The 18,852-nt window shown below is 48.2% G+C and overlaps 1 protein-coding gene across 2 annotated transcripts in view; it reads left to right on the top strand.

Annotated features, from left to right (window-relative positions):
- The first annotated feature begins 5,842 nt into the window (after window positions 1-5,842).
- The window catches only part of LOC136633365 (serine-rich adhesin for platelets-like), a 32,592-nt gene continuing 19,582 nt past the window's right edge, over window positions 5,843-18,852 (top strand). Inside the window, exons 1-4 of one of the 2 annotated variants that reach the window (XR_010793264.1) lie at window positions 5,843-6,299; window positions 13,513-13,776; window positions 13,858-13,967; window positions 14,081-14,113. The gene's annotated coding sequence lies outside the window, so the exon portion shown is untranslated. Of the gene's footprint in view, window positions 6,300-11,277; window positions 13,777-13,857; window positions 13,968-14,080; window positions 14,114-18,852 lie in introns of those variants that run through there. The other variant, XM_066609045.1, reaches the window with a different exon arrangement.

The raw sequence follows: 18,852 nt of genomic DNA, 5'->3' as shown, positions 1-18,852 counted from the left end.
GTCCAATCCCACCTCATTGAGGTGTATGCCGTCCATCCTCAAAGCTCCTTTCTCTTTATCCTCCAGCTCCCAGTGGCGGACTGCCACTCCTCCCAGCGATTGCACGAACCTTGACATGCGTAAATTGATTAATTTCCTTGCTCGTTCAATGGCGTCCATATCCCTGGCACCTCTCCAATATCTCCGAGCCACTATATCCGACCAGACTAAGATGCAATCATTAAAGCAGTCCCGGAAACGAAGCAAGTCCTGCTTCATGAGCACCAACAAATCGTTCATCTTTGTGATGCCTAAGTCGTTCCCCCCGGCATGAACGACCAGTATAACTTTCCGGGGGGTCCACTTGCTTATCCTTAGCACCAACTGTAACAAACGGGGCCATTGAAGCCCCCGCACTCCAACCCAATTAACCAGTGCTCCGCTCAGACCCAGGTTCCTTCCCATGGGTCGTGTTGCCGCTCTCCTCTCGGCCCAATATATGAACGAGTGTCCCAGAATCCAAACATGCCATGGTTCGTGCGCTGAAATAAAGAATCAACATAGGAAAACAAAACCCTAGTATATCCGAACTTATATACCGGAATTCCAATTGTCCGAAAACCAAAATATATTGCCGACATCTCAATCCACAACCGACGCTCCTTCAACAATCCGGTCTGGCCTAACGTACGACTTATAGGCCTGGGATTTCCATCTTCCCAACTTTTTCAAACCGTCCTCTGACATACCGTGTGCTTCCGCAGTCGTAGCAGCCCCAATCCTGAAGGAATGGGTTCCAAATTCCGTCGGATCCAGGCCCAACTCTTTCAACGCCGAACGCAAAACCGCCGAAAACTGAAAACGGGAAAGCGGTGCCCCCGACGCATGGGCAAAAAATGTGCTGACTGCCGGGCGCCTAGCGATAAAAAGTCCCAATATGCCCACCGGGCACCATCTGTCGTCCGAACTGTAAATGGTCAGCCAGTCACCTCTACCATACAAGTCCGTCTTCGACTTCCTGACACAAACTCTGACAGATGACTCCGTGACAATCACATCCTTTTGTCCTAAACCCCCGGGTTTTGCTTTGCTTGCCGGGACCAGCTCGCCGATGCGCAGCGCCGCGAATAAAGCGAGCGAAAATGCTGATCTGAACAACAACGCCTCGAATGCATCCGAGCACACTCTTTCCAAAACCGACAATAGCATTATTAACAAGTTTAGCGTAATGGGTTGCCGTGTATCCACTAGCACCTTTTCTTTTTTTCCAACCCCGAATAATCTGTTGGAACACAAAATCTTTCGTCACATCCGCCAAACCGTGTAATTTTAAGAGGAAAGCGACCCCAGCAAGATGTTTTTTAGCCACACACACGGACGACCTATTATCCCGTAATTTCGCCAACATGTCCAAAGTCGCCGCCCTCGCTCTTACACCCCCTACCACCGTTCCTCCCACCAATCTCAACCATGTTGCCCAAACCGAATTATAACTTCTCCACGTTGACACTGCCACCGATGACTCCACCAGCCTCAGCAGCTCTCCTCGGCCAGATTCCACAAGGAAGGCGGGCAGCGTACCCCCTCGGCATCCGCCCGTGGGTGCCGCTCCCTGAACCGCTCCATCTGTGAACGAGAGAGTGCGTCAGCCGCTCCGTTGTCACAACCTGGGACATGCTTCGCACGCAGATAAATATTACTTTGCAAACATCGCAATACCACGTGTCTCAACAACGCCAAAACCGGCGGGGACGCCGAAGATTGCTTATTTATGGTTTGCACCACCGCCGCATTGTCGGACCAGAAACAGATCTTACGGTCCCGTAACTCTGGTTCCCATAATTCAATAGCCACCACCACCGGAAAAAATTCCAGCAAAGTAATATTCTTTGTCCACTTTCTTTCTTTCCATAGCCTAGGCCAGGGTTCCCTGCACCAATGGTTATTATAAATCACGCCAAAACCGCCCGATCCCGCCGCATCGGCGAACAAACTGATCACCGGGCCTTCCACATCCTCCTTGGGGCATACCACTTGCCCGTTGAAAGAATGGAGGAAGACCCTCCATATGTGCAGGTCTGCTTTCATTCCTGCTGTCACCCGTACGAAATGATGCGGTTCGCGAACTCCCACCGTCGACAATGATAATCTCCTTGAAAAGGCTCGACCCATTGGGATAACCTTGCAAGCGAAATTCAATAAACCCAGCAGAATCTGAATCTGCCGCAGTGTCGCTTTTTTGCATTGGGCCACGTCCCCCACCACTTGGCGTAGCTTCGCCACTTTTTCTTCTGGTAGCCGGAAAACCATGTCTACCGAATCAATTTCAATGCCTAAAAAGGTTAAGCACGTGACCGGGCCCGTCGTCTTTTCCGCCGACAGCGGGACTCCCGCTAACCGCATGAGCCTCTGAAAACTCGTCAATAAAAAACCGCAATCCCCTGACGTTTCTGAACCGACGAACAAAAAATCATCCAGGTAATGTATTACCGATGTGATGCCCGTTTCATAACGTACCATCCATTCCAAAAATGAACTAAACAACTCGAACAAATAACATGAAATGGAGCATCCCATCGGCAAACACATGTCCACAAAAAACCTGTCCTCGATCCTACACCCTAGCAAATGGAAGCAATCCGGGTGGACCGGCAGCAGCTGGAACGCCGATTCTATGTCGGTTTTTGCTAACTGGGCAAATCTGCCCGCCTACCTCACTAAACGCACCGCGCAGTCAAACGACGTGTAAGCCACGGCTGCCTCTGCCTTTGAAATGCCGTCATTTACCGATCCGCCGCTTGGGAACGATAAATGATGGATGAGTCGAAATTTTCCGGATTCCTTCTTAGGCACAAGACCCAACGGGGACACCCGCAAGTTTTCGAATGGAGGGACATCAAATGGCCTGGCCATACGGCCCAGCTCCACCTCCTTCATAACCTTCTCCGTCACTAACTCAATGTCGTCTCTTGCCGACTTTAAGTTAGGGCATAGTGTCGTAATTGGCTGGTCAAGGAACGGTATTCTGAAGCCTTCCAAAAATCCTGCTCTAAGGATTTTTGCCTCCTGTTTCCTGTGGTACCTGTCTAACCACGGATCCAGGAATCGGCTTTTCACCGGCGTTCGCAGGGCCGCCGGCACCACCCACCGCGGGCGTTGCTCTTTGCTTGCGGAAACAGCGCACTGCCGCGTGCTGACCCCCGCATACCGAGCACTCGTGCCTGAACTTGCAGGTGGCGTAAAACCTGCAGTGGCCCTCATTGTATAACCAACAAGAGCCGTTTGGTCTAGAGGAGGCCGCGGGCTGCTGGGATGTGCTCCCCGCGGCTGCCCCTGGAAAGGACGCCTTAGCCGGCTGCTGCGCTAAAATTAACTGTATCCACACATCAGTGGCCTTAGAGGCCCAACTGATGTGACTTTTACCGGAAATACGACGCCTGAAGTCCTCGTCATAGCGCCACCAGGCCGCACCCCCGTGCAGCCGATAAGCGCTATATATGGTGTTTAAGTACACCATCATCTCAGGACCTTTTGCAGGCTGATGCTGGCACGTAACGTGTACCATTACCATATATGCCTGCAGCCAGTTACCAAAGGTCTTCGCTATTTTAGGTTTCTTGTCAGTTCCACGCTCTGAACTCCGTTCCTTATCGACCATTACGTGGTCCGCTGAAAGCAAGGACCATATATCTATGTAAACACCACTCTTAATTTTCTCCAACACGTCATCCGTCAAACCAACCCCCAGCGGGGCGACACCACAATATAACGAATCACCATATTGCAAACCAACTGACGGGTCAACATCTGCACCGGCTGCTGAGCTAACACCGGTATTTCCCACAGGCGGGCCTGAACCCCCTGGAGCCACACAGGACACTAAAAGCCCTTCTTTAGGTTCAATCCGGCTCAGCAGCGACCGCAACAAACCAACCACATCACTTTTCTCCGCAACCGTTGCAGGATCCATCACACATTTTAACACATCATATATTTCGGACTCACCAGCTGGACCGACCTCCGGCGTTGCCAAGGGTGATGTCCCCGCTGTACCGCTCCCGCGGCTCCTGACCGACTCGTGCCTGGGCTGCTGACCTGTTGGATACAGAGCCCTTCCTCTGCTTTCGGACTGCGACATGCCAGGCTGGTCCCGCCTTGAACGACTCTGAGCGTGGTCCTGCCACCTTCGACGTTCCCGGTCCTCACGATAGAGGGATGACTGCGGGTCCGACCGACGTGGCTGTTCCACAAATCGCTGCGGTTCCTCTTGCCCGCTGCTGGTACTTGATTCGCGCGCCCTACCACTGCTGCCGCGTGCAAATCCTGGCTGCTGCGCTTGCTCCCGCTCTAACCGCTCCTGCCTCTCCTGCCTGGCTCGCGCCTTCTGCCTCTGCCTAGCCCTGCCTCTTGGAGCTCCTGCGAGGGGGCTGGGATTGTGAAAGGGGGTAATCTGAGTATTCGACTGGTGGGGCAATGTATTGGGGGTTAATATAACACCGCCGGTAAGAACCCGGTGGCTCATATGGGTCATTGTATGTTAACTGGCCCAACTGCTGCGGCCCCGCTATGGCCATACTCTGCGGAGGGATTAATACGTGTCTGGGGGGCTGTTGCTGAGTGCGACTAATAGGTCTGCTGGCGGGAATGTACTGTCGCCTCCTTGCCCCCTTTTCCAAAACTATGTGGCCTTCTTCTTCTGAACATGCTAGTTCCCCTATGGGCTCCCCTAAACTGCTTCCCCCCTCCCTGCTGCTGCCAGACCCACTGCTGTAGCTCTCTGGGCTATGTGTTGGGGGGTTGTATGTAGGCCTGCTGGCTGCTTTTCTTTTCCCCTTCTCGCTGCCCCTACCCTCTCTACTCTTGTAGCCTGTGGCTAAGCTGCTGCGCACCTCCAGCGCTGCCCTCCCCCCCCCCCACGTGCTGTGCCGCCATCTTGTGAGGACGGGCGGCCTAACCGCGTGCTTCCCTGCCTCTCTTCGCTCTGCACGAGCTCACCTGTCGCTGCCGCTGTAGTCCTGCGCCCCGATGCGCGCTCCTGCCGACGTCCAGAGCCTGCCCCGGCTGCCGAACAAAGTCCTCCGCTTTCCGTGCTCCCGGAAACTGCAGACCGTAGAGCCTGTGCTGCCGGTCTCCCTGCCGCGCGCCGAGGTACCGGCGCCCCTCCTCCGCTAGGGCTTCCGGACCCTCTCGGCACATCCGCCGGGCCGAAGAAAGAAGATCCGGCATGGCCCGCAGCAGGTGAGTTTATTCTATTTTCAGCCCTCATGTCCGCGGGGCAGGAGGGACCCACTACGGATTCTCCATAAAGAATCCGTAGCGGGCCTTATTTTCCCCGTGGACATGAGGCCTTAAAGGGGTTGTCTCACGCCTAAACATTTTTTTTCTTCTTTCAATAGGCCCCCCGTTCGGCGCGTGACAAACCCAAGGGATGGGTTAAAAAAAAAAAAAGTTTATTACTTACCCAAATCCCCGCTCTGCGGCGACTTCTTTCTTACCTTACCAAGATGGCCGCCGGGATCTTCACCCACGATGCACCGCGGGTCTTCTCCCATGGTGCACCGTGGGCTCTGTGCGGTCCATTGCCGATTCCAGCCTCCTGATTGGCTGGAATTGGCACACGTAACGGGGCGGAGCTACGAGGACCAGCTCTCCGGCACGAGCGGCCCCATTCACCACGGAGAAGACCGCACAGCGCAAGCGCGTCTAAAATCGCCAGAAGACGGCGAAATTAGACGGATCCATGGCGACGAGGACGCCAGCAACGGAACAGGTAAGTAAATAACTTCTGTATGGCTCATAATTAATGCACGATGTATATTACAAAGTGCATTAATATGGCCATACAGAAGTGTATAACCCCACTTGGTTTCGCGGGACAACCCCTTTAAAGTTAATGGGGAATGGGTATTCTTAAGAAAAGAGGATATGAAGTGTTTAAGTTCCAAGTTTGAAATGGCTCCCTCCTTTATCAAGCAGACGCCGCGCCACATTGTGAAGTCTTACATTTGGGGTCAAATCAGTTGCAGAATGTGTGATTGCTTGTGCAGATGTTTACTATAGTTGCTTCCTCTCGCAGACGCTCATCCTGTAACACGGAATGCTGAAGGCTGATTGGACCGGAGCTGCATGTGTGAATATTCGAGAATATGCTAGAACTTTCTGGGGCCTGGCACCGCCCATGTATGCGCCAAGGTCAGGTCATGTATAACACGGATGTGACTCAGTACAGCCGAGAGGGCAAAGACGGCAACACTTTTTTTGCTTTGTTTCCTTCCAGATAATGGCGGACATTGAAGAGGAGCTGAAGTGCACCTTGTGCCGTAAGTTGTTTTCTGATCCTGCAATGCTGGGGTGCGGGGATAGCTTCTGCAATAGCTGCTTAAAGCAGGCGCTAGATGCGCAGAATGAGGGGCAGGTGCGCTGCTGTCCCAAATGCGGGATGCGACTTTTAGAGCCTCCAATGATAACCGGGAATATTGTTCTAAGGAATGTAATGGATGGGTTGTATCCTGCAACCTACCTAACCCTGGATGCCAGGCACACCCATACAGACACACTGCTAAACCCTACCCATAATTCCGTTTCCCCCTTATCAGATATAACATTAGACAATGTCCAAGAGGAGCTGATATGTTCCATCTGTCATCGTATATTTGTCCTTCCCGTAATGCTGATGCCATGTGGGCATAGCTTCTGTCTTGCCTGTATTCGGGGTTTGCCCTCCTGTGCTTTGTGTAGGAGGGGCATTAAAGGCCCCCCATAAGATGCCCAGAAACCTAGTTTTGCAGAATGTAATTATTTTTTTGTCTATTAACCAAGAAGAGGAGACCCGTCCTCTGATGCCCTCTAGGTATAGTTATTATACACTTTTATAATGTGGTTTATATTTTATTTTACCTTAACACCATGCATCTTCTGGGGATTAACCCCTTAGTACCATATAACGTACTGAAAAACTTTTTTAAAAATTCTAAGTGGAGAGAAATGGAAAAAAAACCACATTCCTCCATCTTTCAGTGCGTCTTGTTTCTACGGCGCACAAACTGCAACAAAAATGACATGAGGATTTTATTCTATGGGTCAGTACGATTACTACGATACCAAATTTGTATATATATATTTTTTTTTTGCTGTACTACTTATATATTTTTTTAAAGATATTTAATTTTTTTAAATTATTTTCTATCTCTATCTTCTGCGCACAATAACTTTTTTAGATTTCCATCGCTATAGTTGCGCGAGGGCTTATTTTGTGCGGTATGACCTGTAGTTTCCGTTCGTAGCATTCTAGAATATATAAGACTTTTTGATTGCTTTTTATTAGATTTTTTCTTGGCAACAGGGTGACCAAAAAAAGCGCGTTTCTGGCGGGTTTTATCATTTTTTTTTTCAGACGACGTTCACTTTGCGCAGTTAATAATGTGTTACTTTGATAGATCGGACTTTTACGGACGCAGCGATACCAAATATGTATTTTTGTTTTATTATTTACACTTTTTTATTGTAAATATGGCAAAAGGTGTTTTTTTTTTACTTTTATAACTTTTTTTTTACATAAATAATAAAACTTTATTGTTCTTATTTATTTCTTTTTCTTTTAGTCCTCCTGAATTTAAAATCCCTCTGCTCCCAGCCATCATGTGTAGTCTGCAGCAGAGAGATGTCACAGTGATTCTCGGTCACATGATCACTATTATCCAATGGATATCAGCGATTATGTAAAGTAAACAAAAAAGTTCAAAAAAGTGTAAAAAAAAAAGTTAACATTTCAGTTGTATCCATGAGGAAAGATGAAATTACGTACCTAAGGCCCCCAGATTTATCTGCGGACTTTACCCCGGCTTCTGTGCACGCGCCCGTTGCAAAAGCCGCAGATTGCCCGGTTAATTTAAAATCTCCCTGCTCTTGGCTACCAAACATAGCCGAAAGCCTAGAGATTTCACGGGATGCTGTGGTACGCGGTCCCTGGTCATGTGATTTGCCGATATCTAATGGATAACGGCGATCACGTAAAACTAAAACTACATTTCAGGTCCCGTCACGGATCCGATCCATGAGGGGAGGTGAAATTACTTGCCTAAGGCCCCCAGCGATATCCCCCGATGGGATCCTTATCCGGTGAATGCGCCTGTTGGCAAAATGGCGGATGGAAGCGCAGAATTCTGACAGCGGCATTTAAATCCATACGCCCCCCCGCGCAGTGAGATCAGGGGAGCCGTGCAGGTGTCATGGCAGCCGGGGGCCTTCTGAACGGCCCCAGGGCTGCCTTAGCAGACTGCCTATCAAGCCATCCCCGTGGAGTGGCTTGATAGGCTTCCGGTCAAACTGCAGGAGCGACCAAAGCATCGCATGTTGTAGTCCTCTAGGGGGACCTAAAAGTAAAGTAAAAAAAAGATCAATAAAGTATTTTTAATTGTAAAAAAAAAAAGTTATAAAAGTTTAAATCCCCCCCTTTTGCTATATCTACAATTAAAAAATGTAAATAATAAAATAAAAATACATATCTGGTATCGCCACGTCTGTAAAAGTCCGATCTATCAAAGTAGCCCATTATTTACCCCGCAAGATGAACGTCGTCTGAAAAAAAAAAAAAAAGGAACGCCAGAAATGCCGAATTGGTACTAATGGAAACTAGAGGACATCCTGCAAAAAAATGAGCCCTCGCACAACTAAGGTGACAGAAAAAAAAAAAAAAGTTATTGTGCGCACAAGATGACCGCAGAACATAATTGAAAAAAATTAAGTCTTTGAAAAAAAAGAGTAGTACAGTAAAAAAAAACCATACAAGTTTGGTATGGTAGTAATCGCACCGACCCATAGAATAAAGTTATCATGTTGCTTTTGTTGCAGTCTGTGCGCCATAGAAACGAAACGCACTGAAAGATGGAGGAATGTTGTTTTTTTTTTATTTTACTCCACTTACAATGTACTAAAAAACTTTTAAACAATTCTATGGTACTTTAAATAGATGTCGATGGATAAATAAAGGAGTTACGATTTTTTTTTAACCCCTTAACGACCAGCCCATAGTGTTTTTACGTCCTGCCCAAGTGGGCTTTATTCTCTGAGGACGTAAAAACATGTGTCCTGCAGAGAATAAAGCCCCGTGGGCACTGGACATGACAGCTCCATGCTGTCGGTGCCCGCAGGTAGCCGACAGCATGGAGCTGTCATCCCTGGCTGCGGGGACCCCCCTTTCCCGGCATTGCAATTGGCGCTATCCAATGGATAGTGCCAGTCGCAATAAAGTGAAAAAAAGTTTTAAAAAAGTTAAAGATTCAGCTGCCCTGATGGATCAGATCCTTTTCTGCGGTGACGGAGTCCAGGAGCCCCCGGCAAATTCAAAATCTCCCGTCTCCCGTCTCCTCAAGGTAGCCGGGAACCAGGAGATGTTACTGGGGACCGCGGTGAGCGAAAAAGTTTAAAAAAGTTTTTTTAAAAAGTACAAGTTTCACCTCCCCTCATGGATCGGATCCATGAGGGGAGGTGAAAATACTTACCTCAGGTCCGCCGATGTCCCCTGTGTTCCGGAACCCGAAGTCCATCTCTGCGCATGCGCGCCCGATGTCAATCATCGGGCGCGTGCACAGAGGGACTTGAGCCCCGGGAAATTCAAAATCCATCTGCTCCTGGCTGCCATGTGTAGCCAGGAGCAGAGGGATTTCACCGGGGACATGATCACTGTTACCCAATGGATAGCAGTGATCATGTAAAGTAAAAAAAAAAAGTGTAAAAAAGTTTTTAAAAAGTTTAAAAAGCTTACGTTTCATCTCCCCTCAAGGATCATATCCGTGAGGGAGGATAAAAGTACGTACATAAGGCCCCAGGATTTAACCGCGGACCTTACCCCAGCTTCTGCGCACACGCCCGTCGCCAAAATGGCGAACGCATGCGCAAAAGCTGTGGATTGCCAGGATAATTAAAATTCTCCCTGCTTCTGGCTACAAAACTTATCCAAGAGCCTGGAGGTTTCAGGGGGGGCCGCGGTGAGCGGTTCCTGGTCACGTGGTCGCCGTTATACAATGGATAATGGCGATCACGTAAAAGTTTTAAAAAAAATTGAAGTTTCATCTCCCCTCACCGATGCGATCGTTGTAAATAAATACGTGGAACCGATTGCCTTTGCTGAAGGATTTTGTTCTATATACCTACTGGGATTGGAGGCGTCTGGGCACGGACGCCTCCGTGAAGTAAGTCTATTACCATACCATCTGCTACACTTTTCATCAATTGGTACCCCTATTCTTGAGCGCTGAGATATTTTTTTCTCTCTTTCCTTTATATTTTCTCCAGCATTTATATGTCTGGGGTTTTCTCAAGTCGCTCTGCAGCGCCATCACTACCTGCATGAATTTGGGTACATATCATCTTCACATCAGGATCTGCATTCCTTTCTATTACTGTATCATTCCCTTTGATACAGTACTACCTATGGTCATCTGAACAGTGAGCGCCACCTATTTAACAATATTGCATAGGTGTCAGAATGATAGATACCCCCACAAATGACCCCATTTTAAAAAACGACACCCCTTAATGTATTGACTGAGGGGGATTTTTACCACACAGTTTTACTCACAAATCGCAACGCACTCACAATGAACACCACAATTTTACAAGCATGGTATCAGACCGATTTTCTCTAGAGCTCAGTGACAGCGGTGTACCGGCATTTACAGGCTGTGAGCTTGTTCTTGAATGTTATGTAAGGGTGAGGCACTGCTTGCCTTCTCCCTTAGGCCTTAGTCAGACGGGCGTTTTTTCGCGCGATTTGCGGATCGCATGACGGATGCGCATCCGCAAATCGCATGAACGGTGCCCGAAAATCTGCTCCTAGCCACGTTTCATTAGAAACGGGTCGGAGCTGTCCAGCGCATTGCATTCAATGGAGCGGCAATACAGCCGGCTCCATTGAAAGCAATGCGCTGCGGGCGAGTGTGGGATGAATTGTCGGGAAGGGTTTAAATATATAAGCCCTTCCCTGCAATTCATCCAGAAAAGTGTTAAAATAAAGAATATATATATATACTGTACTTACCTGCTCCTGGCAGCCGGAGTTCCGCGCGGCCGGCCTGCAGTGGGTGTGAAGGGGGTGTGAGTCAGACCTGCCCCCTGATTGGCTCAGCACTGAGCCAATCAGGGGACAGGTCTGACTCACACCCCCTTCACACCCACTGCAGGCCGGCCACACGGAACTCTGGCTGCCGGGAGCAGGTGAGTATGTATATATTTTTTATTTTAACACTTTTCTGGATGAATTGCAGGGAAGGGCTTATATATTTAAGCCCTTCCCGACAATTCACCCCGCGCACGCCGGCAGCCCATTGCTTTCAGTGGAACCTGCTGTATTGCCGGCTCCATTGAATTCAATGGGCAAACATCGTTCTTCTCTTCCACAGCTGTTACAGCTGTGGCAGAGGAGAATGATTTGTCTTCTATATGTTCTCAATGGGGTCGGCGCTGCTGCCGCCGGCCCCATTGAGCGCATATAGAGAAGAGAACAGGAATCGTAGATAGGTGCGATCTGCGATTTCTGTTCTATAATTTATCGGACGAGCGCATAAAAAGCGCTCATGTGTCCGATACCATTGCAAAGCAATGGTTTTATAAAATCGCCGGACGCATGCGCAAATCGCGGCAAAAAACGCCCGTCTGACTGAGGCCTCACAGAAGGATCGTATGGGAAGTGTATCAGGAAGGGTGTCATTTCTTCTTAGGGAGAACATCTAGAATATGAGAGGAGACTTATACGGCCATGCATGCTCCTCTGGGAAATACGCAAATGAGAGATGGAACAATGCCACTACAGTGCCATCTATTAGAAGGCAGCATTCCTGCAAGTCAATGTTAAACCTTTTAGCATGCCTTGTAACAATGATAAGCCAAAGCAAGAATGCCATTTGCATGGATGGCCTTCTCCATGTCTCCAAAGTCTCCTCACACCTTCCAGATGCTCTCCTCAAAGCAAAAAGGTACCTTTCCCGACCCTCATCTATAGGCCAGAAATTTACTATATACTAATGAGGGGCAATTACCCCGACAGAGCTGTCTGTGTATGGTTGTGTTTTCCTCCTGGAGCAGATTTGTGGTGGCAGCCGTTTAAGGCCTCCTGTCCATGGGTGATATTTCACTGCGTTACCCGTGGAGATAATCCGCACGCGGGTAACGCAATGAAAGTTATCCTATAGAAAACGATGGCAATTTTCTGCAATGAACCTATCATAATGAAATCTGCAGCGGTATATCACTAAGCCCGTGGACAGACAGCCTAAGAGTGGCTATATTAAACTGTATCCTGATGCTGGGGAACAGCCATAGAAACAGCATCCACCATGAGCCCTGATGACATGGGGGCGAAGATACAGAGCCAGCCACATCCCTAGGTGAAGACGCTCTCTCCCTGCAATGCTGGTCACCGCTGCGGGTGGCGGTGTGTTTGTGAAGCGGAGTGGCCAGCAGAGGACATCGACAGTGAGCATGAGCAGAATACTACCACTGGTACCGTATGAGATAAAATCCCTGGCCACGGTGGGGGTAAATTAACTCACCGGACTGTTAGCATGAAGAGTAAAAATGGCGCAGAAATCTCACCCATTGTTTTCACTGTGTATGCAAGAGCTATGATATTTTCATGAAAATCGCATGTTCAATGATGCAATGTGATTTTCTCACAAATCGCAACGCACTGACAATGAACACCACAGTTTTACAAGCGCGATATCAATCCGATTTTCTCTAGCACTCGGTGACAACAGTGTAGCGGCATGTACGGGCCATTAGCTCTTTCCTGTAGTTATGCAAAAGGGAGGGACTGCAGCTGCTCTGTCGGGAAGGCTGTCGTTTCTCCTTAGGCAGAGAAGCTAGAAGGTGGGAAGAGACTTATAAGGCCATCCATGCTCTTCTGGGAAATGTGCAAATGGAAAGATGGAACAATAACTCTGAAGCACCACCCATTGGAATGCAGCAATCCTGCAAGTCAATGGAAAAAGCTTTAACCAGCCTTGTAACAATGACTGGAAATTATGAACCAAAGCCAGAACTTATTTATATATTTCCCAGAGGAGCATACATGGCATTATAAGTCTGCTCCCACCTTCTAGATGTTCTCCCTAAGGCCTCATGTCCACTAGAAAAATACAATCCGCGCAGAATCTGCCGCGGATTTCCGTGGCGGATTCTGCGTGGATTTGCTTTAAATGGTATTTTTTTTTGCATGCAGATATCTGCACACATTGCTATCAATGTGATAGCAATGTTGCCAATCCGCGCGGAATCCGCGGCAGAATGGAACATGCCGCGTTTTTCTCCCGCGTGTGAAAAACGCAATTGTTTAAAAATGATTCCCTATGGGCAAAATCCGCTGCGGATTCCACGGCGGAAATCCACAATTCCATTTAGCTAGTGGACATGAGGCCTAAGGAGAAGCGATACCCACATCTATAGGCGTCTCACTAGCTAAGCCAGAAACGTACTGCACACTGATGAGAGTAAATACCCATTAACAGTCTGTGTATGGTTATGTTTTCCTCCTAGACCAGGTTTGTGGCAGTACTCATCTAATAGGGGCCATATCGGGCTGTACCCTCATGCTGGGGAACAGCCATTGATACTGCAACCACCACAAGCCCTGATGACATGGGGGCGAAGATGGAGAGCCAGCCACATCCCTGGGTGAAGTGCCCTGTAGCACGCAGGAGGAGGGAGAGACTTTTTCCCTGGTCACCACAGCGGTGCAGAAGAATCGGCAGATGCTGCAGCTGGGAAGCAAAGTGGAAGTGGATGACATCGTCAGTGAGCGTGAGTGGACTATTACACCCTGGACCATATGACATATAATCCCTGGCAAGGTAAATTAATTCTGCCTATCAAATTGTGCAGAGACAAGTTGTATCCAGGAGAAATCATGGTGGTCTGAGCCAGATGGAGAAGAAAAAAGAAAGTGAGTGACTACCCCCAGTCAGAGGGTACATCACCAGTGACTACCAGAGGTAACTGTACTGTAATTATTTACACAGTCTGCAGAGAACATGTGTGCTGAGTACTGCTAACTACTGCTGTATGGTCACTGGGGGTAACAATGGTTTTGTACATTTTTTTTCAGGAACACGATGGGGATATTATGTCGGACCAGTCTGTGGGTATTATTTAGCTCTCATGTATTGTTGTTATTGGTAATATCAACCTTTCTGGTAGATTTTATTCAGTAGTAGTATGGTGGCATTATTTACCACTATGTTGTGGTAATATCACGATGTGCAGTATAATTTGGTCTTTATATGTTATTTTCTGTTATGTTGATCTTTGCAGTGGTCTTTATTCAGTAACAGTATGGTGGTATTTTTCCCTCACTATATGGGGTAATATGTGATAATGAGGTGGCAGTATTTTCTTGCCCTTCTATAGTGTTATTACTGGTAATGTTTCTCTTGGTAGTGTGGAGGTAATTAGAGGGGGCATAAGGATTGCAGGAAAACTAAAAATGGTTTTCATTTTTAACTCTGTACATTTTAATATCTATTCTGTTATTTGCTTAGCCCCAGTGAGGACATCACAGTGGGGTTATCTGGTTCCTCTTATAATGCTTTGGTTTACTCAACATAGAAAAGAGTCATTTACTATTAGTCTAAGGCCTCCCTCACACAGGGCGTTTTATACAGCAGAAAATAGAGATGGGGGGGAGCTGCTACCGTTAAAAATTTCCTTCTTTATTGAATAAAATAAAGCATACAGCTCACAAGTGCACGCTGAACGCGTTTCGGCAAAAGCCTTTGTCAACAGCTATGAGGTATGGAGTACATAAGACATTTATAGACCAAATACAAATTAAAATCAAAGGAGAGATACCTGTGTATGTTAGCTTGTCAGGGGGGGAAATGGTTGAGGGATGGTATAGAGGGTGTGTTCAAGAGCTAATTACATCACATGTTACAACCAGCATACAGAGATTTGTGGCAAGAGGATTCAAAACAGACAGATAGAGAAACAAGTATGCATATGGATATCTGAAAAACAATTCTTAAATACATTTACATAGCGATAAATAGGTAAAGAATATGAAAAATAAAAAAATAAAATAAAAAAAAAATTTATAAAAAAAAAAAAAAATTTTTTTTGAAAAAAATAAAAATAAATAAATTTCTCTTTTCTTTTCCTCTCCCATTCTTCTCTCTTTTTCCAGATATATAGTTGCACAAGCTATTTCCGCATAATAGTAAAGCAATTACAAAGTATATACATTTACCAGAGTAGAAGTCAGGAGAGGGAAAAAACACACACACAAAAAAAAAACAAAAGAAAAAAAAAAACACACACACACACACACACACACACACACACACACACACACACATATATATATATATATATATGCATTTTCTCTTTTCTTTTTTACCTTTAATCCCCCCTTACTGTTTTTTAATAAACACAGAATAAATCCGTTCTATAATTCATACCAAATGGGAATCTAGTATTTAGTTCCAAAATCCAATACGCTTCCCTGCGAAGGATATCCTTCATTTCTACTTTGTTTCCTATTTTTCCAAACTCTGTCTATCCCCAAACATGAAAAAATTTTTGTTTCACCACCATGTTTTAGAATAAAGTGATTTGCAACCCCTGATTTTCCTAATAGATTTTTTTGGATGTCCCTCAGGTGTTCTGCTATTCTAGTATGTAATCTCCTAGAGGTACATCCCACATAAAGTAAATTACATAGGGTGCATACTATTACATAGATTATTCCACTAGTTTTACAGTTAATAAAGCTATTGATTTTGTATTTTTTGTTGTTCTGTGGGTTATTAAATTCCCTAGATTTATTAAGGGTGTACTGACAACAACCACAACGTGGGTCAGCACATTTAAAGAATCCATTAATATTAATTTAAGATGAGCGAACGTGTTCTTCCGAGCTTGATATTCGTGCGAATATTAGGGTGTTCGGTATGTTCGTTATTCGTAACGAACACCATGCGGTGTTCTGGTTACTTTCACTTCCTTCCCTGAGACGTTAGCGCGCTTTTCTGGCCAATTGAAAGACAGGGAAGGCATTACAACTTCCCCCTGTGACGTTCAAGCCCTATACCACCCCCCTGCTGTGAGTGGCTGGGAAGATAAGGTGTCACCCGAACATAAAAGTCCGCCCCTCCCGCGGCTCGCCTCAGATGCGGTGTGAGTTAGATGAGGGACAGTGCTGTTTATACCGGAGCTGCTGTAGGGAAAGAATTGGTAGTTAGTGTAGGCTTCAAGACCCCCCAAAGGTCCTTATTAGGGCCACTGATAGCTGTGTGTTGGCTGCTGTTAGCAGTGGCAAATTTTTTTTTCTCAAAATCGCCTCTGCAGACCGTTGCACCTGGCATTAGGGACAGAAGTGCTGCATAGGCAGGGAGAGTGTTAGGAGTGAGTGTAGCCTTCAAGAACCTCAACGGTCCTTTCTAGGGCCATATTTATCCGTGTGCAGTACTGTCCAGGCTGCTGTTAGCTGTGCTGCATTTTTTTTTGCTTCTCAAAATCGCTTCTGCAGAGCATTGCACCCTCCATTGATACTGCAGGGAAAGAATTGTATAGGCAGGGCCACAACACAGTTATTATTCATAGAATATACGCAGTGCTGCCTTTTGCTTGTAAAACAAGTGAAAAAAATTCTATTTGTCCTGCCTCTGTCCATCCTAAGGGCGGTGGACACGTGTCGGCTGCGTGTGACACCTTTAAAAATCATACGCACCCAGCTACGTTTTACTCCTGGCTTCGCCATTTGCTTTCCTTAATTGGGAAAAAAAATACCTGCTCTGCCACAGTTAATAACTCTGCTACCCTCACGTTCTGTGACACATTAGCAGGAAAACAGCACAGTTATTAAACTTAGATTATTCATTCACTAGAGGCAGTGGGGCGTTTCGTTTTCAAAAAAGGGAAAAAATTATATTTGGCCTGCAGTCTTGCGCCAATTTATTTCCTGCCTGTGAAATCAAATCACTGATAATACAGCATGCTGAGGGGTAGGGGTAGGCCTAGAGGACGTGGACGCGGCCGAGGACGCGGAGGGCCAAGTCAGGGTGTGGGCACAGGCCAAGCTCCTGATCCAGGTGTGTCGCAGCCGACTGCTGTGCGATTAGGAGAGAGGCACGTTTCTGGCGTCCCCACATTCATCGCCCAATTAATGGGTCCACGCGGGAGACGGTTATTAGAAAATGAGCAGTGTGAGCAGGTCCTGTCCTGGATGGCAGAAAGTGCTTCGAGCAACCTATCATCTACCCGCAGTTCTGCGCCGTCCACTGCTGCCAATCCGAATCCTCTGTCTGCTGCTCCTCCTTCCTCCCAGCCTCCTCACTCCACTACAATAACACCTGCTCAGGAGCGGGAACACTCCCAGGAACTGTTCTCGGGCCCCTGCTTAGATTGGGCAGCAGCGGTTCCTCTCCCACCAGAGGAGTTTATCGTCACTGATGCCCAACCATTCGAAAGTTCCCGGGGTCCGGGGGAAGAGGCTGGGGACTTCCGCCAACTGTCTCAACAACTTTCTGTGGGTGAGGAGGACGATGACGATCAGACACAGTTGTCTTGCAGTGAGGTAGTGGTAAGGGCAGTAAGTCCGAGGGAGCAGCGCACAGAGGATTCGGAGGAAGAGCAGCAGGACGATGAGGTGACTGACCCCACCTGGTGTGCAACGCTTACTCAGGACAGGTCTTCAGAGGGGGAGTCAAGGGCATCAGCAGGGCAGGTTGCAAGAGGCAGTGCGGTGGCCAGGGGTAGAGGCAGGGCCAGACCGAATAATCCACCAAGTGTTTCCCAAAGCGCCCCCTTGCGCCATGCCACCCTGCAGAGGCCGAGGTGCTCTAAGGTCTGGCAGTTTTTCACAGAGACGCCTGACGACCGACGAACAGTGGTGTGCAACCTTTGTCGCGCAAAGCTCAGCCGGGGAGCCAACACCAACAGCCTCACCACCACCACCATGCGCAGACATATGATGGCCAAGCACCCCGCAAGGTGGGACGAAGGCCGTTCAGCGCCTCCGGTTTGCACCCCTGCCTCTCCCCCTGTGCCCCAACCTGCCACTGAGATGCAACCCCCCTCTCAGGACACAGGCACTACCGTCTCCTGGCCTGCACCCACACCCTCACCTCCGCTGTCTTCGGCCCCATCCAGCAGTGTAGTTCAGCGCACCGTCCAGCCGTCGCTTGCGCAACTGTTGGAGCGCAAGCGCAAGTACGCCGCCACGCACCCGCACGCTCAAACGTTAACCGTCCGCATAGCAAAATTCATCAGCCTTGAGATGCTGCCGTATAGGGTTGTGGAAACGGAGTCCTTCAAAAGTATCATGGAGGCGGCGGCCCCGCGCTACTCAGTTCCCAGTCGCCACTACTTTTCCCGATGTGCCGTCCCAGCCCTGCACGACCACGTCTCCCGCAACATTGTACGCGCCCTCACCAACGCGGTTACTGCCACGGTCCACTTAACTACGGACACGTGGACAAGCACAGGCGGGCAGGGCCACTACATCTCCCTGACGGCACATTGGGTGAATTTAGTGGAGGCTGGGACAGAGTCAGAGCCTGGGACCGCTCACGTCCTACCCACCCCCAGAATTGCGGGCCCCAGCTCGGTGGTGGTATCTGCGGAGGTGTATGCTTCCTCCACTAAAGCACCCTCCTCCTCCTCCTCCTCCTCCTCTGTCTCGCAATCAAGATGTGTTAGCAGCAGCATGTCGCCAGCAGTCGGTGTCGCGCGGTGTGGCAGCACAGCGGTGGGCAAGCGTCAGCAGTCCGTGCTGAAACTACTCAGCTTAGGCGATAAGAGGCACACGGCCCACGAACTGCTGCAGGGTCTGACAGAGCAGACCGACCGTTGGCTTGCGCCGCTGAGCCTCCAACCGGG

Source organism: Eleutherodactylus coqui, chromosome 6, assembly GCF_035609145.1.
Source record: "Eleutherodactylus coqui strain aEleCoq1 chromosome 6, aEleCoq1.hap1, whole genome shotgun sequence".
In the NCBI taxonomy this organism is placed as follows: domain Eukaryota; kingdom Metazoa; phylum Chordata; class Amphibia; order Anura; family Eleutherodactylidae; genus Eleutherodactylus; species Eleutherodactylus coqui.
Note: the sequence above shows the minus strand (reverse complement) of the source record. Positions and strands in the feature narration are given on the sequence as shown.